Source organism: Amphibalanus amphitrite, unplaced genomic scaffold (genome assembly GCF_019059575.1).
Source record: "Amphibalanus amphitrite isolate SeventyFive unplaced genomic scaffold, NRLGWU_Aamphi_draft 000406F_arrow, whole genome shotgun sequence".
NCBI lineage: Eukaryota > Metazoa > Arthropoda > Thecostraca > Balanomorpha > Balanidae > Amphibalanus > Amphibalanus amphitrite.
In genome coordinates this window covers 260,815-287,892 of record NW_024881900.1, presented here as the reverse complement: position 1 = coordinate 287,892, position 27,078 = coordinate 260,815, and the positions used below count along the sequence as shown (strand labels likewise).

At 56.1% G+C, this 27,078-nt stretch overlaps 1 long non-coding RNA gene across 2 annotated transcripts in view; it reads left to right on the top strand.

Annotated features, from left to right (window-relative positions):
- Positions 1 to 25,162, top strand: part of LOC122390712 — a 34,237-nt gene extending 9,075 nt beyond the window's left edge. For both annotated transcript variants that reach the window (XR_006258210.1, XR_006258211.1), the window contains exon 4: positions 22,908 to 25,162. This is a non-coding gene — a long non-coding RNA (uncharacterized LOC122390712). The remainder of the gene's footprint in view (positions 1 to 22,907) is intronic.
- Positions 25,163 to 27,078: the final 1,916 nt, after the last annotated feature.

Here is a 27,078-nt window from a genome sequence, read left to right as displayed (position 1 = left end):
GGGCGCGCCGCTGGGCTCGGTGCAGCATGCCAATTTGATGGATCCCGGCACGTGACACTACTGCTGATGGGCCTCCGCGCTCTGCCGTAGCCGCTCCGGCGCTCTGCCCGAGACGCTGCCGGAGGGGAGCGAGAGCAGCGCGGCCGGCACGTGACCGGACCGCGGCCGGACCAGGTGAGGTCCGCGCGGACCACGGACCAGATCGGACCGGCGCGCGGCGGCGGACCAGGGGAGGGGGAGACCTCAACTCGCTGCGCCAGTAGCGTCGTCATACCCGGCTCGATGGATTCGTGGCGCCCAGCTGGCTACCGCGGACGGGCCTGGAAGCGTGGCTGGGGGCAGTTTCTGCGACCCACGCCGGCCGCGTGACCGATGTCTGCTCCGTCTCCGTCGCACGTGCATGGAAACGTCGGGAGCGGCGTGTGAGCGCGCGTGACCGGGCCGAGTTCCGCGTGGGGCGGTCGGCGGCGGCGCGGCCGCTTCCTGGCTCCCCACGGTGCACTGTTGGAAAAGTTACACGGCGCTGGGAGCCGGCCGAGCCGGGTTCATGGGTCAGAGGGTCCGACGGAGAAAACCGACGGCCGACTGATGGGCCGACAGGCGGACAGAAGTGGTCGCCGCCTGTCAGACGGGCATAAGCGATAGGACTGGCCAGAATTCCGTGGCAGCCGACCTGTCCTGGTATCAGCTGCGCCCGGGATGCCCGTGTCGCCGCCCGGCCCGTATCGGGCATTGACTTTTGGGCGGCGCGGCCTGACATGCGGGCGGCGCCGCGCGCTCTGGGTCCGGGCGCGGCGGCCGGCGGCGGGGCGGGTGCCGTGCCCCGGGCAGGGCGTGGCGGCGGCCCCGGGGCAGCTCGCCGCTCTGGGCTGGCCACGAGCAGCTGCGGCCGCCGCCCACGGACCCAGCCGACCGAGACGGCACCACGGAGAGATGGAGCGGCCGCTGCCGCTCAGACGGCGGCGGCCCCTTTGAGATGGTCAGACCAAGTATATGAGCGCAGCCATCAAATAATCCGATGTGCATTGGCCGAGCAAACATTTTTCCTGGTTTGGGTATAGTCCTCAGGCGGAGCATGCAAGTACATGTTTCTATTCCATTCTTTCCACAGAACGGTATCGTACGAGCCGAGCTCAACATAACGGTACCGGCCGCTGTAAGCCTCCCTGCCTCACCTCCAGCGTGCAGCTGTGCCGCTCTGCAGCCGTGAATCTCCCCGGCAACACTCCGGAAGACAGCGGAACGCGCCCGAGAACCGTCCGTCGACACCGGAGCCCGCCGCGGCCGGCGATGGACCGCAGCGTCGGCGACATGGGGCACGACGCGCCGCAATCGGAGCCATCTGCGCCGAGATGGTCGCGTCTGATTACGGCCGAGTTGCGGCAGCGGCGCGCGGCGCGGCCGTCCCGCCCTGCGCTGCGCTTGTTTGCCTCCTTCTCACCTCGGTTTTTGTCTCCATCAACGTCCGCGCGCAATTGTTTATCTGTGTGGACAAGGAGATAATTGTTCTCCGGCGGCGAGGGATTAGACGCGTCCGGCCGGCTGGCACCTCAATACTCGGCGCCGTAAAAACTCGGCCGGACCGGGCCGGCCGGCCGGTGACGCCCGCCGGTGGCACCCGCTCGCCGAGAGCCAGCGCCGCTGGGGAGCCGCGCCGGGAGCCTCTGCCGGGAGCCGCGCGGAGCCGCTGGGGAGCGCTCCATTGTGCCGCCGCCGCCCGCCGCGCCGGCCGGGGCGGCCTCCCCCGATGATCACACCGGCCGCTTTATGCGCGGCGCCGCTGCTTTGTGGCGCTGATCCGGCGCCGGCCAGAAACCTCACACCTGATTCAAAGGGGGCGTCTCGCCGGCCCAGCTGCCGGCCGCTCCCCGCCGGCCTCGCCCCGTCCCGGCCCGCCGCTCTGTTTGTTTTCCTCAATTGTTGCGTATTTTCAAACATCCGGGCGTGCGGAAGACGCCAAAGAACCAGGAAGAGTCCGATTTACGGGCCGTGGGGTGAGTGTAAATGCCGCCCGGGGAGGCTGCAGAGCTGGCGCGATCTGATGGAATGGAGGCCGCGCAGAGGACAACAATGGTGCGGCCCTGTGACGCGGGACCGGCTGCTAAGTAGACGGCCATGCCCGACTACCCATTCCATCCTGATTAATGGATATGCTCGGATCGCGTGCTAAAACAATCAGATATTCAGATTAGTGTTTCCTCAGGATCCTTGGTGGTCTGCTAAGTGGCCGGCCGGCGCTGCAGTGCACCGCGTTGAATGACATTCTGTCGCGGGATTTACGATTTCAGAGCACTCGGCCGTATTTGCACAGCAACAAGGAAGCGACTTAAATTGCACGTGCCCCGAGTGATTACGGGAAACTACGGGCCGTGTTTTGATGTAGATACACACCATACAGAACTTAATTCACATGTCCTTATGTTGTAATTCCAGCAACAACAGGCAGAATACGCTGTGTTCGGATTTACGACCGGACCTCTACGCTCCGTACGAGTGTTGAAATAAAGACGCGATCGCAAAACATTACCGCTGTCTCGGAAGCGGTACGATGAGTAGCATTTCTCAAATGTTTATATTTATTTTTGATGCATTTCATTCATTTTAATCGTCAAATAGTGCGTAATTGATATTTGATTAACTGTTTTAAGATGCCGTATTATCTCATTGGGCGGAAAAACTTATATTCTTACCCTTATCAGTTGAATGTGTGGTCAATATGATCCAATATGAATAATCACAAGCCTGGACCGAAAACACTACTATGGTCTGGTAACCATTACACAGTAGGTAGGTATGTTTTGCCTAGAAGGTGCGAACTTATCATTCCTTTATTTACATTCTTCGGATGACTCAAGTATTTTCAATCTATTTCCATTTATTTTATTAATGGTTCCAATTAATGAATCAGAGATGATTGCTCGGTTCCATGACATCGTCATGTGAACTCAAATCGTTCAGAAATAATTTAATTGAAATGCTTTGATTTGATGATTCAAATCGCTATGGAAGGAACTCATTTCAAAGAGTACGGCGCTTAGCCTGTCTGGAGGAAGGATTTGGTCAATGGTGTCCGACCGCGGCCCTACACCGTGTGTTCACAAGGTCTCGGCTTAGTACAGTTGTAGTTTTCCGACGGATTGAGATAACGCCGGCGACGAGCGAGCACATTCTCGACGACCCGGGATCTGCCAGAGCAATTAATCTTACATGGCCACAGCCGCAGAAAAACCTAACTAATCGCGGCCGGCAGAACCACGTCGGCGCGATAGGGGCTGCGGTGGTGGTGCCGGCAGAATGGGAACACTTGCGATACTGCTCTGTGGCTCTGAGCGCCCGTCCGTGCGCCTCTGTCCGTTCGTTCACGTCGGACCGCTCGCACGTCTTTGGCTATTCATCCGTCAGTCTATATCATCCGTCCGTCCGTCTCTTTCCGTCTATCTTGTGGCGGTACCTCGCCCCTGGGGTACCGTACCCCGCGGTACCGTATAAGTATCGTGTGCCCCGGGTCCGGCGGCGCGGTGCCGTGCCGCCGCGCCGGCCTCGGCGGACATTCCTCCGTTGCTGATAGCTCGTGCCGGACCGGTCGCGAACTCGCCACTCACGTGATCGGGCCGCCGCTTCACGGAACGCGGCGCGGCCCATTCAGCTTTTTTCCGCCGGCAGGTCCCGAGGCGAGCGTCAGTTTTACAGGGACTGCGACAAAAACAAACGGCGCCGACCGACAGCCGCGCGGGCGGCCTGCGCAGCTTCAGGTGCCGGTGATGGTGCCGGTGATGGTGGTGCGGTGCTGGTGCTGTCCCAGATGGTGATGGTACTGATTGTCATGGTGCTGGTGCCGCTGGTGGTGCTGGTTCTGCAGCTGTCGCCACTGACATTGACCATGGCGCTCGGCAGACGGCCGATCCATCGCTGCCCGCCCCCGGCCGCCGGCCAGGCGGTATCATGACTAGCCGGACGGGCGGCCTAAGTGCGCCGCATTTGTTTACCTGCAACATGGCTGCCGGCGGCGGCGCGCCATTTTTCGTCCGTGCCGCGCCAGTGACGTATCCGGCTGGTAATGACCGCCGGCGCAGCCCGCGGCTAGTAGCGAGGCCGCCGGTTTTCAGGCCCCTCTCCAGTGACGTACCTGCTCTGCTCATAATGACTCCAACTCATTAAGTTTTTATGGTGCCTGCGCCTACTAATTCGGTCCAGTTGTTAAATTTACGTGCGTCTGTGATTGCCTTATGTAAGTTTTTCATGCCACAAGGGTGATTAGCGATATGGAAAGGTGTTAGTCTGGCTGATGTGCGGCGTCTTCACCATGTTATGGACACCAGCTGCGCCGGTTTGGTTGGCTCGACGCGATACGGCACGCTGGACATCTTACTGCCAGTCAGCGCACGAACCATTGGGGATGGCACCTGGACTAGAACAGAAAACACTGCTCACACTGTGATGACAGCGCAGCCGAGGTGGTGCAACGCATCGCGCGCTAACTTCATTTACCTTTACCACTGCAGAAATTCACAATAAGACGTGGACCGAAGACACTTTCCCACTCTGCCCCGATCGCCGTGGGCCGTTCGCCCAGCACGGACGATTGGATCCCGGGCGTCGCTCACGTCGCTCTGTGCATTCCAGGCGCCCAGCTGGCGAAAGGAGGGCGTCTGGCAGGGGCGGACGTCTGTCCTCAGACACCGCTCGCCCCTCCGTCCGACGGGCCGCCGGTTCTCAGCGCCACTCTCGCGCCCTAAGCGGCCGGCACGCAGGCCTTTGAGGTCGCGCGGCCGCACTGTAACGCTTCCCGGCTGAAAAGGCCCACCATGGGAAACGATTTCAATGCAGCGGCTAATGTCTGTGTTCAACAGGTTAAATCGGACCAGTGGCGTGCCTTTATCTGGGCCCGGAGAGAGCCGGGAGCCAACGGTCGGGGCCGACGCCGCCGGCTTCCACCTTTTCAGGGCCGCTTTATAACCTATCACTTCAGTATAAACGCGCACAATGGCCCAGTTTAGGGGCGGCTTGCACTCCGTCCGGCAGGGCCGGCCCGGTCAGACGGCTGAAACGGCTGACATGTTTGACGGTTACCGCGTCTGTGCTCGCTGGTAACGGGGACTGTCAGCTGGGGCCTGTCACTGGGGATCTGTCACCCTATCTGTGTCCGCGACATTGGGGTCTACTACCACTACTGTGTCCTCGTGGGACCGTCATCCCAAGTGTGTCCGCTGGCACCGGAGACTAGTTTTTTTTTTGTGCACTGACTCCGTAGCCTTGTGGCAGGTGACTGCACGTCATCTCATCACCCACACGCATGACATCTGCTTTTGCTTGGTCATCTAACAGTTAAGTTCCACTTGGCAACCTAACTTCATATCACTTGTAAGTGGCGTGATATATGGCTGCCTCCTATCACGTGACAGGGCCGTGACGCGTGTTACAGCTCCTCAAACACGTGTGACGATTATCGTGACGTGTGTAACGGCTTGTGGACTCGGTGACAGGACTGAGCACTACAATTATAGATTGTCAGGCCCGTGAAATACAGACCCGTATCACGGCCGGTCCTCAGACCGGGGAAGCCCCTCTGTGGCGGACGGTGGTCCCCGCCAAATCTAATGGTGTGCCGGTTCCGTCCGTACTCCATGACCCTGCCGCACATTTCCCTAAAACATACATTTCTATTCTCTGTCAGTTTTGAGTTGTATGATAATTGATGGTTTTTGTGAGTAATGGTTGTATGTTTGTGAGAGCGTTCAAATGACTATTAATCGTTGCCATGGAGCTATTATAACGTATACGATGCTGAATTTGTTTAAAAGCATTATTCCATCATCAAAATGCTAATGCAAAGTTTCGTCAATAGCGTTTGGAATTGTCATTGAACATAATAACATTGTAGCTGACGTGGGATTGTTAACGTCAAACCCATGATTTTTAACCATTTTCATTACTGTTCTTGTTTCACTCTTGCTAAAACAGGACTTTAAAACGCCATAGAGAGGACGACATTTAGAACCACTTTAAGTGAGATGCATTTCCTCTAAAGCCTGACATATTTCACAGAGTAGTCATTGGACGGCTCACGGCACTGGCAGGGCCTGAGACCAACAGAGTCAAAGGGAGAGTTAGACAGCGGCAGTTAACATTGCCCAAAACGTTTTATTGGTGTAAGATGGCAGCCCAACGAAGGGCTATCGAAATTGATTACTTTCCCATTCATTTGCTGCGAAGTCTTCTCTATGCGTAAAGCAGATTTAACGACACTTACTGAATGTAGCCACCATACGGGGTTAGTCTTTCACTGATATTCTTTTGAAGTCGTTGCGTTGTATCCTGGTGCAGTATCGTAACTTCCGCTCAATTCGATCGCAGCTTAGGGCTAAGGTATTGTAACCCGATCATGACTTCGCCTTCTCCATCAGGAAATATTTAAAGAAGCATAACCGCAGCTGTGCTGACCAGTGACCTGAGAGTGGCGCCTAGTTATGTGAGTAGTTGCTTCAGGTTAAAAAAGCGACCTGGGTTCGCGATCAAGAATATTTGACTCATTCTCGGCAGCTAAAACGTTCAACGCATGCTGTGTAGTCTGCTCTTGAGCACTCGAAGAGAATCTCAGGTGCTGAAATTGCTTTAGTGAGGCCGTCTGCCCTCGGGGCTTCCAGGTCACTTCCAGTGCACTGCCCGGTCGCTCCAGGACCGCTCTGAACTCCTCTGGGATCGCCATCTGCTCTGGCGACTGGCGACTGCCGGCAAACACCGTAAATTCCCGGTTTGAGAGGATTTGAAAGTCATCGCCGACGACGGACAAAGGAGTTATGGACAGCAGCGCGGGGCGTCCAGCCAGCCGCTCAAAACAGCCCCGTAAAACGCCCCTCCCCAGTCCCCTGCTCCACAGCCCTTACGCTTGGCTGGGTCCCTGGGCGGGGCTCCGTCGGTCCAGTCGACTGCCACTGGTGACCCTGTATGAACGGGATGGAGATATGTGACTATGAGGGTTTGGCACAGCTGGAACAGTTACAGTGTCAGTCTGAACGAAGCGACACGACTGGATGTTTGCCTGTAATGTAGGTAGTTGCAGATGTCTTCCCCAGACACCCAGCATTCTAGGTGAGGTAGACGCTTGATGATAAAGGCGACTCAATAAGCTAATCTCATTTTCATACATCATAAAACAACATCAACATTTTAACGCTACAATCGTACACTAAGTAGTGTTCAATTCAATTGAACGTTTTAAAATCTGACTTCAACAAGAATCTAACTCATGTTTTCGTCGAGCCCCATCAGCTGGTCACCCTCCCCTACAACTCTCTCCCCACAGCGGTCCTCTCCCCAGCTCTCTCCTGCGGCCAGTCCACCCTCTCTGCCTCTCCGCGAGGCCAAAGCCCGCATAAATTTGCAGCGTCCCTGTATGCGTCGCGACCTTGGCTTTCATCAGCTGCGCCAAAGGTGCGAACGGCTCGCGGGGTACCTATGCCAGGGCGTTCACGGGCGTGCAGGGAGGAGGACCGTGTAGCGGGGCGCCCATCGGTCGGTCACTCATCCCACACCTCTGAGCCACGCGGCGCCACGCCGAGCCAGCCATCTTATGAATGAACCGCGCCAGTCAACCTGCTCACGCGCTCATTACCATTATTTTGTAATTCAAATTAGCCTGTGTCGTAATTAGAATCCAAGTCGCACACCACTGGACAGGGGACTTTTTGCACTGCTGTCTGCCGACGGACGACCTTGTGGTCACGTGACCGGCCGACTGGAAGTCAGGTCAGTGGGTCTCTGACGGGAGGAGGGGAAGTGACCCCGCTGGCGACCTCTGGAGGCTGAGATCATCCCGCAGCCGTACACTGCCTCAGCCTGTCCGCGGAAGTGACTATTGAATGGCGAGCGATGGGCGCCCAGATGAATAATGGAGAAGGCGTCGGCAGCCTTCACCAAGATTCGCCGCCGCTCGCCACGGTCACAGGAAGTGTGTCCATTGTCAGTGGGACAGTGAGCGGCGGCAGAGGGGAGCAACGGTCACGTGATCGGTCAGAGATCGGCGGGGCGGAGGGTAGCTGGATAACGTGACGGTGGAGGGGGAGGGTTGATCAGGGTGAGTGAGGGAATGAGGGATGCATGTGATGCTGACACTGAGAACATCATCTAATCAAAGCACCTGGGGTACGGGGCTTACAAATCGCAGAAAATCTTGTTTATCTAAAAATTATAAGATGTGCTCCAGAAATTTGCAACAAATATCAATATTGCAAACAATGCGAATACTTTTTGTACGCGCTATATCGTTGTATTTTTTTTTTTTTGCTCTGCATTTTTAAGACAATTTTAAGCGAGATCAAATGAGATCATTCGCTCGTCTGTATCGTCTCGTCAGCTCGTCTGTCCTGTCTTGTCCATTCTTTCCCGTCCCGTCTGCTCAGCCGACTGGACGTCTCGTCCCTTCCTTCAGCTCGGCCGTCCGTCCGGCGCGGCGCCATTGAAGGCCCATCGTGGCCGTTTTGATGATGTCAAATTGAGTTTGCCCGGCGGCCGGACGCCAGTCGGGGCATTGATGGACGCCCTCGGACGCCCCCCCCCCCTCCGGACAGCTCGGCGCCGCCGGGGGGGGGGGATGGACGGACACCTCTCGCGGAGCGGCTTATTGACTATGTGAGAAGGGAGGGTGTGAAGGGATGGTGTCGATGATTCACGGAGCGCGGCTGCCCTCGCTGCCCCCGTTCCCCGGCCGGCGCGGCGCAGAGGAGCGCTTATTGCGTCCGCTGGCGGCGCGCGCGCGAGCCGGCCACTGACAGATAAATCAGCACTCAGACCAGAGTTGCGACGGCCGGCATGATTTACATTCACTGGGGAGGTGTCGGTGCCGCCAGCGGGAATCGTGCAGTTATACAGGGAACAAGGCATGCTCAGATTGGCAATCAGCTCCGCCGCGGCCGAGTGCAATCTGAAATGTTCACTTTTATCAGGACCAATTTTATCAAATAAAAGAATAGACATATGGGCTACCACACTGCCTCAGGCCTCAGCTAATGCTTTATTTACCTAGATCATCTTGTCTCGATATCAGTAAGGCTCACTGTGACCCCGTTTGGAAGGCACGCCGGTCGGTTTCAGTGAGACCTCACCGAGCTCAGCCCGATTCAGTCGACCGGCGCGGCGATAAGGAACGTCCATTCACCTCAGTGTCTCCGTAACCCAGAGAGAGATGCCCGTAATGGCATTCCCGTCCCAGTGATTTTGTCTGCCGGCCGGCCTCAGATTCCATTACAGCGGCCGACAGATGCCATTAGGCGCCATTATCATAAAACATACATATTTTCGTCGTTTGGCCGGTTACTCTGTATCAATTACAGTCATCGGGCTCGACGCGTCTCGTAAAGAGCGCCGTGTGCGCGCGGCCGGCGGCGCCGCCCGGCTGTGGTGCCGGCGCCGGGCTGGGGTGACCCCTGCTGACCCGGGCTGACCTCTGACCCTGCGCGCACCTCGCGGCTGGACCACCGCGCCGGGCGGCGGCGACACCGTCTCACCCACGCACACTGCGCAGCGCACGCTGTGACCTATGGCCGCATGATGGTCACTAGTCAAACGGTCCGCTCTTTGGGGTCGTGCCGCGCGGGTCTGAAGGGACCGCCGGGGTGGCCGAGGTCGTCAAACAGCCTGCTCTCTGTGTTTGGGAGCCGAGAGGAGAGTTGGTATGCGGCGGTCGGTGTCAGAGACTGGTGAACGCGACTCTAACGGGTGTTCCGGCGGACAGGGTGGCTGCGTCCAGAGTGTTGTCGCGTGTGGACCGCGCCCGCCTGCAGTGTGGACAGAGGGTGGACGGATGGACGGTGGGTGGTCCGCTGAGTGGGTGGCTGAGTCTGACTCGGCGGCACCTCCGAGTCAGCAGAGTCGGCTGCTCTCACTAGACATCCCATCATACCGGCTTTCTTAGACACTGAAACATATTTTTAACTAAAAATCGCAGGCTGCTCCACGAGTGACGAAAGTAAACGAGTCACAGTTGCATACCCTTCGTCATCTCCAGTCCAACGGACCACCAGTCTCCGGCTCCGTTTGTTCCGCGCGGCGGTCCGACCATCTCACGTCTGACCAGGGTCACGGCACGGTGCGGTGACGTGGCGTCTTCTGAGATGACCACATACCTCGGACTGGCCGGGCTGTGACCGAGCGCCGCAAAGCCGCACCTAGCGCGCGCTCTATGAGCCGGCGGGGGCGGGGGCGGCGGCCGCGCGGCGACCGCGGCTGGCCATTGTGCGCCGCGGCTCGCCGCCGACGCGGCCCGGCGCGCAGCATTAGTCGCCGACACGGCCGATCTGGCGGCGCTCTGTTGCAAATTCGCCGCTGAATGGTGTCGCCGGGAGAGGGACAAAGAACGGCACGCCGACGGCCCCGCCCCGGCGTCCGGCCAGCGGCCCCACCGGCGTCCCCGGCACACGGTGTGGCAACGGTGGAGTCCAGCTTCACCCGGTGTGACCTATCACGCATCAGAGGCTCATCATTTGGAAGGCCCAAAACGGCTTTTCGCCCGCACTTTGGAACTGGTTGGATCCCGTTTGTTTGGAGTTTATTGCACAGAAATTATTGTCGTATCAAACTGTGCTATAACTCTCTCAAGTTTGCTCCATTTTGGGGCAGTGCACATTGCTAGGAAGATTATGCTGAGTGACCGCTAAACTTTTGCTAATTACGTTTGCAAGGTTCTATGATATTCCCCAAGGGATATTACTAATATTGGTCATCATGGGCGCGGCTTCTTCTCAAAAGCTTAATGAGGAGCCTGTTTATAGCATCTTAAAGCCTGCCTACAATACGTAACGCGGTAAGATTTATCGCAGAGTGCTCGCAATAACCTAAATTGCAGTATGACTGGGCGCTGGGCAGGCTGTCCGCCCTGGCTGAGAGCCTCACCCGCTCTGTGCCGTCTTTGAAGCGGGCCGCACCCCGGCACCAGCCGGCACCTGCCGAGAGTCGCTGGACGCGGCGAGCAGTGGCGCTGAGCGCGGCGAGCAGTGGCGCCGAGCGCGGCGAGCAGCGGCGCCGAGCACGAGCCGGTAATGCCCCGTCCGACTGGAGACATTCAGTAGCCGCTCGACGACCGGCTCGGGCCGCGTGCGGTTTCATAAATAACGTACTTGTAAAAGACTGGAAATTTATGATCTAAGGACATCATTTGGCTGGCGGTGGACGCGGCTGCGGCGGTCGGGCACATTCTGCGGTCTGAGTACGTGTGGCGTCGGCAGTGAATGGGACATGCGGCTGCTGCCAGTGCCGCGGTCTGTGCTTGGGTCTGTGTTTGCACAGGTTCGTACCGCGCTTTGTCCTCCTACAGTGTGGGTCTACAGCGCCGCCGAGTTTGGGCCGGCGCCGGCCAACTTTGGCGGCGCGTTGTTGGCTGACGTGCTCTTTGAACCCGGTGATCAAAGATGGCGTTTCGGGAGCCGTGGGAGCCGAACTCATTTCCACCCGTCTGCGGACCGGTCCTGCTGGGAACTGCCCGAATATCGGCGCCGTCTCCGAGAGCGCGGCCGGCCGTAGGCGCTCAGACACGTACACCACATCCAGACTGGCGCGGAGAGATCGGGTCTCGGAGCTCCTCGGCGCTCACTGGTTGGATAGTGTGCTTCCATGGGATGGTTCTCGAGGGCTTTCGACTTAAAATTTTCCCTGGATTCTAATCTAGACTCCGTAGTTAGTGTCGGGTGTGGCCGGGCCGTTCTTCAGAATTGCGGATCACTGAATCGATTCCTTGCGGTAGGTTCGAAACAACTCACATGCTTTTCAAGAATAGAATGACTGCACAGCATACCTCTTCCGAAATCATGATAATGCTCATAGCTCATTCTCTCAGCGACTTATGTTTTTTATCCTTTGGATTTCGGGCAATGCAAGACTGAAGTAACGCACGTCGCCCGAAAGAGTTCATCTCAGTAATCATTTTGTGGCTGACAAGGGGAATGTTTCACGTAGGCCACAGGCATTCGATGCTATGGCACGTGGGGAGTTACGAGCGGGCCCCCGTGCCCGTTCCTCATTCTCTGGCCTCTGCTGGGAGGCCTGGCCGCTTGGACGGGATGCCGAGCAGAGTAGGACGTGCTGGAGAGCTTCACTGGAATCTGCGCGGCGCGCGGCGGCTCGACCGCGACGGCTGCTTGATTGAGCATATATATTAGATACTGTTTTGTGGCTTGTCTTTTGGGCGTCGTATTATTTTGTGTTTCGTTTGCGGAGAACTGTGTATTGCTCTCGATTGAAGAGCATAGATCCGGGATCAAATTTTAATAGTTTGAAAAAAACACTACCAAAATCAGCCGTTCCCTCTCAGCCGAATGCGCACAGGACACCCTGCGATAACCAGCCCCTCGATCATCAGCGCTCTCCGGGCGTTTGCCAGCGGCGCCAGTGGTGCAGGGCGCCGCGATTGTCGCTGCCGCGCCGCGATTGTAATCGTGCCGAGCTGTGGGGCGCGCGCAGCGGGGCTCGCACGCCGCTCCGAGATGGTGCGATCGCGGCGCGGTGCGCGCGAGCGGCCTCGTCGATACGGCGCCGATAATGGTAGTGGGTCTTACCAGGCAATTTTCCCGAGAATTACGGGCAATTTTGTGTGCGTGATAATCGATTGCGTCTTCGGCGTGGCCGCTCGGATTCCGGGAGAGAGACGGTGCCTGGAACACATGTGGCTGGATGAGGAGGTGACTGACCACTGAACAGTGACCAGTAACTAACGGTCACTGACGAATGACCGCCTCCCAGTGACACTGGCCATTGAGTACTGACCATCTAACCGATAACCATTGACCTGTTACCTAGCATGTACCGATAACCACAGACCAACAGGTATGCAACTTTTGACCAGGCGGACCTCAGCTGGGGAAAGATGGTCCGTTTTATCGAGTTTCGCTCACTAGTTGAGGTGTTCTTCAGTCCGATATGGAGAAACAGCCGACTGACCGAAAAATGCGCTGACATGTGGCACGCCCGTACCGTTAGTTTGTTTACCGTATAGCACATGCAGCTCGTGTGCCGCATGCCTTTCCATGTTTGACATAGGTCGTAGATTGCCGAACGAAACATGTGCTGTGGGCGCCTTTCTCTTTCAACCATGAACTCTATGCATAGATTGGTGCATGACTTCGGCTCAACTACCAATCTTGTCCAGCACAGTATACATTGCTCGCACACCGTTTTCTTGTCCTCTTTCAAACCGATGTGAGCACTCTGAGCATGTGTCCTGTTATATCGTTTTTCGAGTGGAGACATCCGAGCTCAGAAAGCCTCTGCATCTCCTCGCCTGTCAGTACCGGAACAGAACGGAACGAACGGAACGGAACGGAACGGCGGGAGGTCGGCGTCCGTTACACCGTATATGGCCCCTCATTTGGCATATTCCAGCGGCCATTGTGTACCGTCTTGGCGGTATGAATAGGCGGAAATCAGCACAAATCGACAGAAAACCGTGAATGGAGCGGCCCATGATGGAGGAGGGTTTGCTAAACACGCGTCAGATTCGAGCCGGCGCCGCCCCACCGCGCGCCGTTCAACGGCTCGGCGCGGTGTCGGGTTCGGTGTCGGGAGCTATAGAGCGCGGAGGACACCACACAGACACAGTGGCACAGGAGGACCGGGTGGCGGCTGCTGTCGGCCCAGACTCCACCGGAAGAGGAGAGGAGCACCTCGGCCGCGGGCCCGACTGTTTGTGGAGAGCCGGATGGAGGTCGGGCAGCTTCATCTGACGCTGATCGTACCCGGGGCGGCGGGATTTTGTCACTTGCGGTGCTTCTCTCTGCGTTCGGTAACGCTGGGCGGTCATCTGGGCCGTCCCACAGGATCCCGCCCCTGTCCTCTTTCCGGTTAGTTACACCTCCGCTCTCCCTCTGATCTGGCGGCGGCGCCATTGTGCGCTTTACCAAAGACAACCAAATACGCCGCCAAATTGGATTAGGCGTTCGCCTGTGATGGCGTGTCTTAAAAGCATTAGCTGATTTCGCGGACGCGATAACTAGACCACGAAAACACATTTCGCGCCGCGTTAATCCAATAGATGTGGCTTTTAGTTGGCCGGTGTTCGCCACATAGCAATAACGCCGCGACGAAAGCCTGTTACTGATTTGTCATGCACCACCTTTGAAGGACCCCGCCGCTCACATGAGTGTCTCTTTAAAACGATCAGTTTATATCCATCAAAACTGCACTTGGGGCTCGACGACTGTCGTTCAAATTCCGACGTCCGCACCTCGCGATGCTTCTAGGCCACGCGCTTCAATAACGTCAAAGTTTTGTGTTTTCTTTCCATGTCGGTCGGCCGTATTATCGCAGCAGGATCTAGCCATCGACCGACAGCCTGTGTATGCCATCCAGCATGCACTGAGAGCTATTGCAACGCTTCGTGCCTGTTTCATGGACAAAGTTGTAAAATGGGTGTGTTTTTATTGCTGAGAACTAACGACACGACGCACGCCTGCCCCTGTGTTTTCCTTTGCTGGCCAAACATATCGATCAGTGCACGACAAGTCAAGCGTTTGACGTTGAATCTGAAGTTTCCGTCGAAATGATGGGTGCCTACGGATTTATAATGGCCAGCAAATGTCCTAGATGGACGAATTAAAAGGCACTCATTTTAATTACGTTATATTCTAATAGCATATTGACTCAAGTCGCCATATCCCTTCAAGTTTAGCTAAGTTCATTATTATTATTTTTACGCCTGCTCGCGAACAAACCTGGCGGCCTGCAAGCGACATCATCTTATCGGCAGCCCTCACACGCCCCTTGCGAGGGTGTTGACCTGACATAGGTCAGCTGCGGCTGGGCACGGGCATTGGAAGCCGGAGAGCTGTCCAACAATACTCAGTCGAGAGTGTCGACCTGTCGGCGCGGATGTCGGAAGCCGCAGTGCTGCAGGAAGGAAGGCTCGCATTAGCGATGTCCCGTCGCTCCATCGGGACATCATCATCATCATATGGGCCGGCGGGTCCCACCGCTCGAACGGCGCGGCGCGCAGAGGAAATTCCGCTAAACCGCTTAGGCGTGGCTGATGCGGTATTTGGTGGTGGTTTCCACCTGTCGGGCCGCGCTGCGCGCCGAGACGGTGCGGCGCGCGCGGCCGCTCTGCGCCGTTTTTGCCTGCTCTGCGGGGAGCGGTGCGCCGTTTTTGTGTGGGCTCGGGAGTCGGCGACTGCCGCCAGTCGCGGTCACCGTGGGCCGGGTCAATATTGACCGCCGCCGGCCGCGGCGCCGCCGACGCTAATTGTATTTGTTGTTGCCGCTCGAGTCGCTGATTTCCAGCCTGCGACGGGGCCGACGAACAGGAGAGCTGCCACTTTTTCCGTGCCTTTTTACCGGCCACCACCTTTTGTTCGTCTGCTCTGACGGTCGATCCAGACCGGTGGGCACTTTCAGGGTTCGCCGTGGGCCCGGTCGGCGCAGAAAGGCCCTTTGAGATGCGCCAGCGCGGGATAACTGCACTGCCCTCCGGCGGTGTGTGTACCCGACCGGTGTGCTTTTTATACACCTGACAGATATCTGAATGGGGCACCGCGCCAGTCTGGGTGAACCAGGGAACGGCATTTCGTCAGTCCTGCTGACTTCCTCAGTGCGCTGCTGACCTCATGACATTCCGTCAGGCAGCTGTATGAGTCAGCCGTCCCCTGGGATTTGGAGTACCAATGTCGTTCCACCTCCTTGTCAACCCTACGCCCCCTGGGTCATCAATGATGGATGGAAGTGTAACTTTGCACTCGTGGCTCTACTCACTGCTGTAACCCATTTCACAACCTCTGCTGCTTCAAAACATTCTGGGAAATGTATTTTAAGTCTGAATAAGAACGAAAAGTGTTTCAAAAATTATGTGGCTGACTCGCCTTCCTTCATGGAGCTTTCTTAGGTATCAGTTCAACAATCAACACAAAATGACCAAAATGAATAGGTATAACAATAGTTTAACTTTTTTATTCACTATGTAGTAGGTAATTACGCTCAATCAAAATCTTTCAAACAAACTGACGGCCGTTTTATTTCTTATCACGTCATTGCTTTTACGAATCTAATATTTTCTACTCCGGCAGCTAGTCTGACAGATACAGTCTACTGGTGGCTTTCCTCCCGTAAACAGCTGGAACCGCTTCCGTTGTCACCCCAACTCGCTTGCTTACATAACACACACAGTCCCATAGTTCACACCACAGAGTGCATAACACACACACTGCGCTGTCCTTGTCACCAGCCGGCCTCACATCTCACCACGGCCGGCTGCTCACAGCTCACCATCTCACCGGGCGGCCCGCCCCTCTGGGCGGCGGCGGCCGGCGTGGGCGGGGGCGGCGGCAGCGGTTCACGACCAAGGCCGGCCGGCCGGCGGCGGCCGCTCGCGTGCGGCTGGCTCGTGCCGCGCCGTCCGCTGCGCCGCAGGTGTGAGCAGGCTGCACGCACTCAGTGCAGGCCGAGCAGGGCCGCGCCGAGATGGACTTCACACGCGCCGACCGACCGCTGACCGGTCAGCGCAGCACCCTCCGTTCCCGGTCCAGCGGCGCTGCACGGCGCGGAGGGGAGGCCGGTCTCACAGGAGCCGGCCGGCCGCCGGTCGCAGGAGGTGGCGGAACTGACCGTGACCCCGGCGCCGGGTGCCGGCAGGGTCAGCGTGCGGTCGGGGCGGGGTGCCGGGCCCCGCTGGACGCCACGCGGCAGTCAACAGCGCTTCGTGAGTCGTGACGCCGGCCGCCCGATGGCGGTGGGAAGCGGAAGGGTTTTCACATGACGGACCGAGTTCGACGGACCTTGGGGCTTATTAGATGAAGTAACGAACGCCAGTCACCGGAGCCGACATTGCATGCACAAATCCATACCGTAAACCTGTTTCCGTGAGGTTTTAGTGCCCACCATTGAACTTACCCAGGTAATGTGTAAATAGATTCTGGATCCCCAGAACAGTAAGCCGATGAAAATGTGCTTATAATATCGATCGTAATGCCAATCATTAGTTTCAATCGTTCCTATGTGTGCGACTATGCGGCATCTAGAGCGTAGCTCTTCATTAGCTATCTCCATACCGTGACCCCGTTCATCTACAGTCCCGTCCCCGCCCTGCGCCCTCCGGCAGTGGCCAGGTGTCTGGGAGGCCCATCCCGGGGTACAATGAGTACACCCTCCCACCCACGCTGCCGCCGCCAGTGGCGCCGTCGGCCGGTATAACACGGGGTGGAGTAACCGCAGCGCGCCGGCCGACCGTGCACTTCACTCGTAACGCGGCCGGCACCAGCCGACTGTGTTACCCGCCGACTCATTAGCAAAACCGCGGGTGACGTCATCTAGGAAGTTCGAGTGTGCACCACTGGGTGGCGATGGTGTCGATTCGACCCTGGTCGGCTCTGAAGGGTTAACACAGGACGTGGTGACTTTATTTGTTTGATGGTCGGTCTTGATTTTCTATACGTCTCTGTTACGTCCTTATGGGAATATTAAATGCGCATGGACCTTGACTTTGAAAGTATATCACTCTGGCGTGGTGCTCGGGTCATGGTCGTCATTCACACCACCCGCTGCACTTGTAGGCTTCGCGAGCTGCCCGGCTCACGGAACCTGGCTCCCCTCCGAGCCGCTTGACGCACGTGTGATCGTCGGTGAGCCGTTACCGGCGCCTCTGTCGCACATTCCTCCGTGTGGCCGCTCTCTCTCTCTACTGTCCTGTCCAGTCCTGATGGAACGACCGCACCCCGATCCACCAGCGGAACGCACTGCGGCACCGGCCGACTTCATTCCGTATAGGTCAGATACAGGCTCATAGTTGTGGACGCTGGTTAGGGGCTTCACGGTTTACAGTTGAGACACAATCAGGGGTGGAGAAATATGCCGAGTTGGGGTTGCACGGGCGCAGCAAATCCGCCGCCGCCCTGGCGGTGACCTTGACCTCCGCTGTCTGGTGCGGCTCCAAAGCCAAGCCGGCGCAGCCGGCGTGGAATTGGGAAGACTCGTGCTACCCCAACTCGGCACATTTGTCCACCCCTGGACACAATGCGAAGTATCTCTCGCTATCTTCTGATCTACTCTGATTGCATTTACTTTTGAAATTAAAAGTGAGCCTGCCTAGTACTGTCTGATAATGCTTGGCACCGGGTTGCTTGTCTCAGATGTTACGATCATTTTCACTGTGTCCTTTGTAACCCTCAGTCCAGTTTCCCATGATCTTTTTTCCATTGTCCCGACAATCTGCACTTGTGATCATCGGTCTTCATATAACTTCTGCTCTCTGGGGCCTACCCTGTCCCTAATCCTACCGATACACTTCGTATTCGCTGCTGTCGCGACTCTCCTCTCTTCTTATCGTCTTCTGTGGTGTCCCCTCCTCGGTTCCTGCACCATCCCTATCTGTTCTGCCCCTATCCGTCTAATCGTACCTTGGCCGGCTGCGTTCGATGCACGCGGCACGTGCTTGTAATGGCAAGCAACCCTGCAGCTGCTGGACAGACCGGCAGACCGGCAGACGGTCGGACAGACGGTCGGTTGGTTGCCCGCATCTCGGGCTGCCCTCTCGTCATGGAGGGTCGAAGTGAGGCGGTGATTACATACATGGCCAGCCCCAGGGGCCAGTGCTAATTCGGGACGTTTCGCGGGAGGCCAGGTGTCTGGACCCGCCTGCAGTGCATGTACGGGCGCCCCGGGGGCCCGTACTTGCGGCCACTGGCCAGAGGTGTTAACGTGTGTGTAGCAATGTTCTTTGTTAGAGTCAATTTTGTTAAATTTCGGCACTTAGCGACAAGATTTTGTGTAGTTCGGAGCATTGGCTGATTTTTGTCTCGACCTAAACTGAACCTGTTCTCGAGGAGATCCCTTGAAGATGTTCTCGAGGTCGCATGGCTGTGACCTTATACCGTCACTGTTTGGTGACCGGGTGCAGAACTTATCGAGAGTCCGGCGTCCGCTGCAGCTGCCGCTCCGAGCGGATCCACCAGCTGCCACTGCCGCTGCAGCCGGGTTGCGGCAGCTGTCTGCCTTTTGGACAAGGAGACAGACGGAGAGATGGACGAAGAGACAGACAGAGAGATGGACAGTCGGAGGCGCGGCGGACGTCGCGCGCACCCCTTTCACTGCGCACTGCCGCAGTGTGCACTGATGAGCCAGCTGTTTGAGAGGATGTCACACGCGTGCAGTCGTGAATTGTCCTATAGAGGTCGGCAATATTTATCAGTGTGAGCTAGAGTCATCTGCAGACAGGACCACGGACATTCGGCTCAGAGCGTGTGAATTGAATAGGTACGTATGGAAGAGTGGATCTGGCTTTGGGAATGAAGGACGTTTGAGAGGATATCTGCTAGTTCTTAGTGTTGACTGACCAATACTGGACCGTAGGGATCCATATTTTCATAAGTTATTTTTATGTTGGGAATTATTTTTTCTATTCTGTTTATTGCTGTGTATTGTTATTTATATGCAGCGTAACCAACCTGTGAACGAGATTGCAGAGCGCTCAGGGAGCTGCAAGACATTGTCAACATGAAGCCAGGCATGGCCAGGTGTTCTTAGTTTGAGGCGAACAGAACAACTTTAACGTATTAAGTTTGACGTTTCATGTATCGCAGACAGAGCAACATTTCTGGGGTTCATTAGCATATCTTTCACATCTGAAGCATGCAATGCCATTTGAGGTGGTTCCGTTGTTGTGTTGATTTATTACCTTGCCATCGGGGTTGTTTTGGACCTCACAGTCATGCACGTTATCTGTTTGGGGCTGAGTGGTGCGAAGCAACAATCACTTCTTTGATTGCATTGAATAATTATCACTTGGTCCATGTCTCTAATGGCCAACTGTTCTTCGAGTGGTAATTACCTGAGCATGTTTATTTAAATGCATAGAGAACAGGGCGCGCGGTTCCATATACCACCTGGCCCGGCATCAACTTCCTGCCGACTGTCCTCTAAGCCGGGCCATAATTGGCGTTTTCGTGCACAGGCTAATTTGTTGTTCATTTGTTCCTGCTGAAATACATGGGTGATGCGTTTTCCAGGCTTGTTGCCGAAATTCGGGTGGTGTTGGAATGCAGACTTATCTATGCCTATAGAGGAATCTGTCTGTGAGTGGAAGAATGAAAACGTTTGTTATCAAATCAAATTTATTGCAAGTGTTTTGAGTTGTCCGCAAATTCAAGTGGCTGTAGATTCCTTTTCCAGATTAGCAAATAGATTTGTTTTTACATTTCATTACATACATGCTCGAGCAATTAGGTTTTTTTTTTTGCTTTTTTAGGAAAGCATGGAACGCCGATTCCGACGAGCTACACAGCACACATATCGACCTGCTCGTCAATTTTCCGTGTTGCAGTGCGTGAATCGTTTGAGCGCCAGTGGATATCCCAAGACCCATCTCCCCTCCCAGTCAGTCGAACAGCCCGACCGTCCCGCGGCCCGACCCTCGGCCCAGCCGACCCGCCACCGATCAAACGCCCATCGCCACCGCTCTCGGCAGCACGCGCGCCACCAAGGTCTATTTAGCCATCCAGAAGTGCACCACCTTCGACCCTACGGCGCCAATTTTTCATATTCAACAAGGCCAAATTGCAATGGCTTAGATTTCATAAGCCGCGGTGCGGCCACGCCTGGTGAGACAGATGTGTTCAAGTAGGGAGCAGGCAGGGCGCTGAAGCCAAATAAGCTGTTACCAGCCCCGCAGCCGGGATAAAGGACGAAGATGGAACCGAGCCCCGCAGAACCGGAACGAAAGAAACGGAGACGGGGAGACTGAAAAGGGGGAGATATTCAGATGGCAGGATAGATTTATTTCGCTCGAATAAATCGTCGTTTGACATTCAGACGGGATAAAACATCAATTTATCTAAATAATCGAGTAACAAACAAACAGCCGCAATAACATGGAAGCAGATTTTCGATTGGCAATGCTATTTGTTGTCAAAATTATTTATTTATTCTGAAGTCATATTTAAGCCACCTAATGCTTTAGGTAGGCTAACAAGAGAAAACCACTTATGACATTTCAAAAGTTAATCAATCATTTCAAAAGCTTAAATTTAGATTTCACTCGTGAAAGATTTTAACATTTTAGGTATAAAGGCCTGGCTACACTATGCCTTTTTTACGAGTTTGCGTGATTTGCGGAATATCGTTCTGGAAAGAAACGACATTACGTTTTTGTTTTATGTTTTTTTTTTCATATATAAACTTTTAATTAACCCTCGCACGACCAGGCCATTTCTCATAACACGAACGACCAGGGGGGGGGGTTGTTACGACCCCCCCTGGCGTTTCGAAACGGAAGGTCGTAGAGCTTAGCGGAAAAAACCAACGGATTGCTCTCAACGAGATCTCGCGATTGGTGGTATATTTTTTGGTCCTAGGTCAACATTTGACCTACTTATGACCGGTCAAAGGTCAAATTTTCCGCAAAAATCAAACTTTTTCAACTTTCCGCGGCGATTGCGGCAAAACGGTGGGAGATATCGACTTGAAACCTTCACTATCGTGTTCCTTGATCAATTCTCTATCGTTTGGTATGTATTTCGTTTCCCTAGCTCTAAAAATGGCGCGTTGGGAGCGCCGGAAGTCGGCAAGGTCACAGTCGGCGGCAGAAATTCGAAAAATCAAAATTTAAATTTTTGAAATCTGATTGTATTTTTGGATTTGGGAGTTCCATTTGCTCCCTATAGAAGCTAATATTGCTGCATATTCCCATTGAGGTGACAAGAATTAGCAAAATAGTGGTTCGGGCGCTTTTCAAAAATAGTACCGGACGCTGTTCCTCTTGTGACGTCATAGCTCCGTGACCTGACCTGACCCGGTCAATTTTCTTGCACCACACGATAGCCAATGCTTGCCCCAACATGCATGGGAAGTTTCATCATGATCCATCAAACAATGTGGGTATCACCGGCAGAAAACCTAGGGATTCGGCGCACACGTTTGGTAACTGTCGGCCGGAGGCTGTACCTCTTATGACGTCATAACTCCGTGACCTGACATGACCCGATCAATTTTTTTCGGCAAAAGATGCGCAAAGGTTGCCCCAGAGGGTATTGAAAATTTCAGCCCGCTACGACAAGCCGTTTAGCGTGCACTTTGAAAAAACCTCAGGGGGGGGGTTGATACAACCCCCCCCCCCTAGGCGTTCTAGGGTTAACATAAACGTTTTATTAACTTTTATATAAATATTAAAGAAGTTAAACTAATAATAACTTTTTTCTAGAACGATATTACGCAAAACACGCAAACTCGCAAAAAAAAAACGCACGCAGAAAACGCATAGTGTAGCCAGGCCTTAACTGTCTAATCAATGTCGTTTCCTTCAGCACCCCGGAACCCTTAAAATTCAACTCTGTTTTCTTTTTGTTTTAGACAGCACCTCCGACACGAATCTCTGTCTCTCTGCCGTCTACATGTGGCGTGAATCTCTGTCTCTCTGCCGCCTCCTGCGGCGCGCCGCTGAGGACGCGTGTGAGCCCCCCGCAGCTGTGCCGCCGGTCGCCTCAGCCCGACCCTGCCCTCCGTGGCCCGCGCCACCGCCTTTCAGCAGCTCCGCCGGCGACGCACCGGCTTACCGAGACCGTTTTCCGTTTACGTATGATTTACTCTGGCGATAAATTTCCGGCTCGGGTGCAAACAATGAGCGTTCGGTGCCTTTCACGGGCGCGCCGCTGCGGACCACCTGGCCGGCCGGCCGCCGCGCCGCCACTGCCGCCGCCGCGCACCGTTGGGCCTTCTCTGGGGACGGCCGACGGCGCCGCGAGCTCAGCACCTGGCCGCGATCGGTCCGCCGCACGAGACGCCACCCTTTGAGCCCGCGCTCCGCCACTCCCACGGCCCAACGAGAGCCGCCTCCGAGAGCCTTTCAGTCCCGTTTGCATACGACGTTTTATTGCACTGGCCTTTTTATAGGCAGATGAGGTACGGTGCGCCGATTCTGACGCAGGTGTGCGCCGTCCTTTTTCCAGGTGCGCTGCGTTCCCGAGCGGCGTTCCGAGGAGAGAGTGAAACGGACGGAGAAAAGGAGCCGAGGACCACGTGCTCTGCTGCCGCCAACTACCCGCGTCGGCCGAGGTTTGGATTCGAGTCGGCGACGGTCCCCTCCACGCTGCCTCGCGTCGGCTCGTTTGTAGGGTAGGACGGCCCCTAAAAAACGCACCGACGGAGTGATAACGACGAGGTAAATGGTCGGGATTAAGGATATGCAGGTTTGACGAATCTCGAAGTCGCATCTATTAAAAAGGTGAGGGTGGGTGGGAAACTTCTCGCCCACTCTCTGCTCCACTCGCCGTCCGTCGCAGTCGACGACTGCCGTTCGCGCCTCTCGGCTCTCCTGCCAGCGGCGCGCCCGTTCCTACACTCCCCTTCGCACCACCCCTAGTCAGGGTCTGCCCCGCGTCTGTCGGCGGGGTGATTTATCTGTCTCCGACCCCCGTCTCCCTTTGCTCCGGTCACGTTCAGTGGCGCCCGGGCAGGGTCCTAACCTTCCATAGCCGCGTCGCCGCTATGAGTTGATTAGGCCCCCGTTGCCCGCGCCACTATCACCAAGCGTTCGCCTCAGTTGGCTGTCAGCGGCCGAAACCACTCGCGTCGGCTCGTTTGTAGGGTAGGACGGCCCCTAAAAAACGCCAAATACACCCAATGGAATGAAAAAGTCTTAGGCTAAGCGTCCGCTGCCCACACCTTCTCGATCTCTGCTGAGCAGTTAATGGTTTGACCACGAACCCGGGCACATGCCGCATGCGGAAAGGTTCCCAGTGTGTTCCGCTGGCGATGCCCGGTCTGTTATTGCGGCATGGCTCTTGGTGGTGAGTTTGGGTCGAACCAGTTAGTGTGAACCGGGGCGGCGAGGGACTCCCTCCACCCCAAGGTCGGCTCCCGTCCTGAGTCAGCTGTGACTGGACCCCATACTCCCCGCACAGTGCCGCCAGTGACTCACTGTCGACCGGCGTGGGGGCGCCGCAACCCACTAATGGAACGTGACCGTGTTCGGGGTGTTCGTTAGTCGTCTGCCTCTCGTGGCCGCCGGGGGACAGCGGGGGAGCCGGGTCGTGCGGCGTCGGCTGGTATCAGGTTGCGGCGGGGCGGCCCGTCAGGCTGCTGTCGCCCGGTTTGAGGACCGTGGCGGCCCCACTGTGGGCCTCTGTGGCCCCGCGGACAGTACCGGCAGGCGGGCCCGCGGCTGCCCCGGCGTTGACTGTCTCATCAGCCGGTCCGGTGTCATGGCGGTGCCGGGGCTGTGCCAGCGGCCGGCGGCCGGCTCTGGCTCCGCCGATGGCTGTCTTTTCTGACTGGCGGTCGGCGCGGGCGGCCTTGGGGGAGGGGGGGGGGGAGGGCGACTGTGGTTCCCGGCGGCCCTGCCGTGTCGTGCGCTGATATTCCGGTGTGTGTGAAGCCATGCCTGGACACACTGCGGTGAGGGGGGGGGGGTCCGATCCGATGGTTTTGTCCCCGTGTCGGTCTTGGACCCCCGTGTTCGCGGCCTCGGGGTTGTGATGTTTAGCCCGGCACGCTTCCCGGCGCCTAAACCGACGTCATCGGTGCTGGCTAAAATGGAATGCCGCGAATCTGGGATCAGTGGCCTGGTTTCGCCTTTGATATCGTGCTGCAGATTATCTAGTCGTCGGCAGCGGTCCCGTAGACCTATGTTGCGCGCAACTTAGCCGCGGCGTCGGCGGCGGACCCGGTTTACGTGCTTATACGACCGCACATACATAAATGAGGTTTGTATGGCCATGTGGCCGTGAATGACTGGTAGAAAAGGTTGTGCATAGATTCCGGTGCTGTGATGGCGCCGCACGCAAAGCACAGTGCCTCACCTCACGGAAAGTAGGAACGGTGCATTGTTAGCGTACTTTAAATGCACCTACCCCTACCTAAGAATCACGTGCTGTTCATGAGGCCTGTGAGCACGGGCGCCGATGACTTTTCTGCCCCTCCGTTCTGGCCTGCGGGATGACAACTTTGCATTGCCAGCGCATATGGGGACTCACATTTGGCAGCTGCTCGCACGGGTTACCGTGGGTGGGCAGGGTTCGCGAAAGTGTCGGCTGCCAGCTTGCCGCAGATTGCAGTGTCGCGACGCTTACTCGGAGTCTCGAGATTGGGGAGCCGGCAGGCAGCGGCGTAGTCGGTGTAGTTGTGTCCGGGCATGATCTTGCATGCATTTTGTCTGTGCTTGCTCGATTCCTGCATTCAGAATACACTTTGAGAGCAGTTTGAATAAAGACTCAATTGAGCGCTGAACCAGCCTCAAATGTGTCTGAATTTTAAAACGGTTTCAGTAAGGCTTCCTAAGGGCTCATGTACCCGAATACTGGATTCAAGCGATACCGAAACTGGGGTTCGGACTGGAAACTGGTTTCATAGTGAGACTAATTTTTAAAAGCTTGACACCGAAAATAGGTACCGACTGAGCTCTGTTTCTGCGATCAATGGCGTTGCTCAGAAAATATTCTCAAAATGTGTGATCTGTTTTGAATCGGGGACATTAGCCCGAAACTGATCTCTGAGACCGAAAATGGAGAAACTGTTTTCTCAGTGTGTGCGGATTGTTCTTTCGGTCTCGTCTGCCACCGTTGAGCCCAGTATTTCAGACATTGGACGAAAGAAGTTCATAGTCTGTCGATAGCTAGATGCCTGTCGAGTTGCAGAGCAGCCGATGCATGACGCAGACCGGGTGTGTATGTGTGTGTGTGTGGGGGGGGGGGTGCGTGTGTGTGTGTGTGTGTGCGTGCGTGTTAAGCGCAAAGTGGCCGAGGCGTCGGCAGCGGACCGGTGTGTAGTGTAGACCGAGTGGCCGAGGCGTCGGCAGCGGACCAGGTGTGTAGTGTAGACAGAGTAGCCGAGGCGTCGGCAGCGGACCAGCTGTGTAGTGTAGACAGAGTGGTCGAGGCGTCGGCGCCGGACCGGATGTATGCGTATGTCGATTTGCAGAAATACGGAGGCGGTAGACAGAGTGGTCGAGGCGTCGGCGCCGGACCGGATGTATGCGTATGTCGATTTGCAGAAATACGGAGGCGGCCACTTAGAAAATACTTTGAGACCTTTTTACAAAGAGACGCCTTGAGTGCTAAACCGAGCCTCCAAGGTGACTGGCTGAGATGTGTTTCTGCGGCAGCGTATGTCCATCAGGTTGCGTTCGGAAGCGCTTCTCGAAATGCGTGGTCTGTTTTGACAAGGGGCATTATCCCAAAGCTGGTCTCTGAGACAAAAAAAAAAGGAGATGCTGTTTTCCAGTCCCGGCGAAAAAAAAAAGAATGTCGAGTTGCCGAGCAGCGGTTTCGTGGCAAGATGTTATATGCGATGACAATAGCGTGTCTGAACTACGCCTGCCAGACTCCGATCGAATCGCCGGCGTGACTAAATGGTCTGCGTTCCGTGTTGTACGGTACGGCGGTGAACACCTCCACGAGTGACCAGGTCGCCGGCGATCGACTCCGGCTCTGATGTCGCTAAAATGCGCTTTAGTAAGCTAAGTGCCTACCGTGTTGCAGAGGGCCGAGGTGACGGCGGCGCACCTGGCGCCTGTAAGTTGCAGAGTAGCCGAGGCGTCGGCGCCGGGCCTGATGCGTGTGCATGGGTTGCAGATTAGCCGAGGCGCCGGTGGCGGACCCGATGTGTGCAGGGGTTACAGTGCAGCCCAGGCGTCGGCGGCGGGCCCGATGTATGTGCATGAGTTGCAGAGTAGCTGAGGCGTCGGCGGCGGTCCTGATGTACTTACGTGCAAGGGTTGTAGCGTAGCCGAGGCGTCAGTGGCGGACCTGATGCGTGTGCGTGAGTTGCAGAGTAGCCGAGGCGTCGGCGGCGGACCTGATGTATGTGCCGTTGCAGAGTAACCGAGGCGTCGGGGGCGGACCTGATGCATGTGTGTGAGTTGCAGAGTAGCCGAGGCGTCGGCGGCGGACCTCATGTACGTGCGAACATGGGTGGAGAATTGTTTTCAAAGTTGGTATGGCGCCAGTTGCTCGGAACAATACTATCGTGTTTTATTCTTATCAAACTGAAATCCTTAAATTTCGTAGCTTTTACCCTGAAAAGTATACCATCTTTTAAGTTGGTGCGGCGCGTGCCATGCCTGCCATACCATATTCTCGACCCATGCCGGTGCAGAGTTTACGGGGTGGCTGAGGCTATACG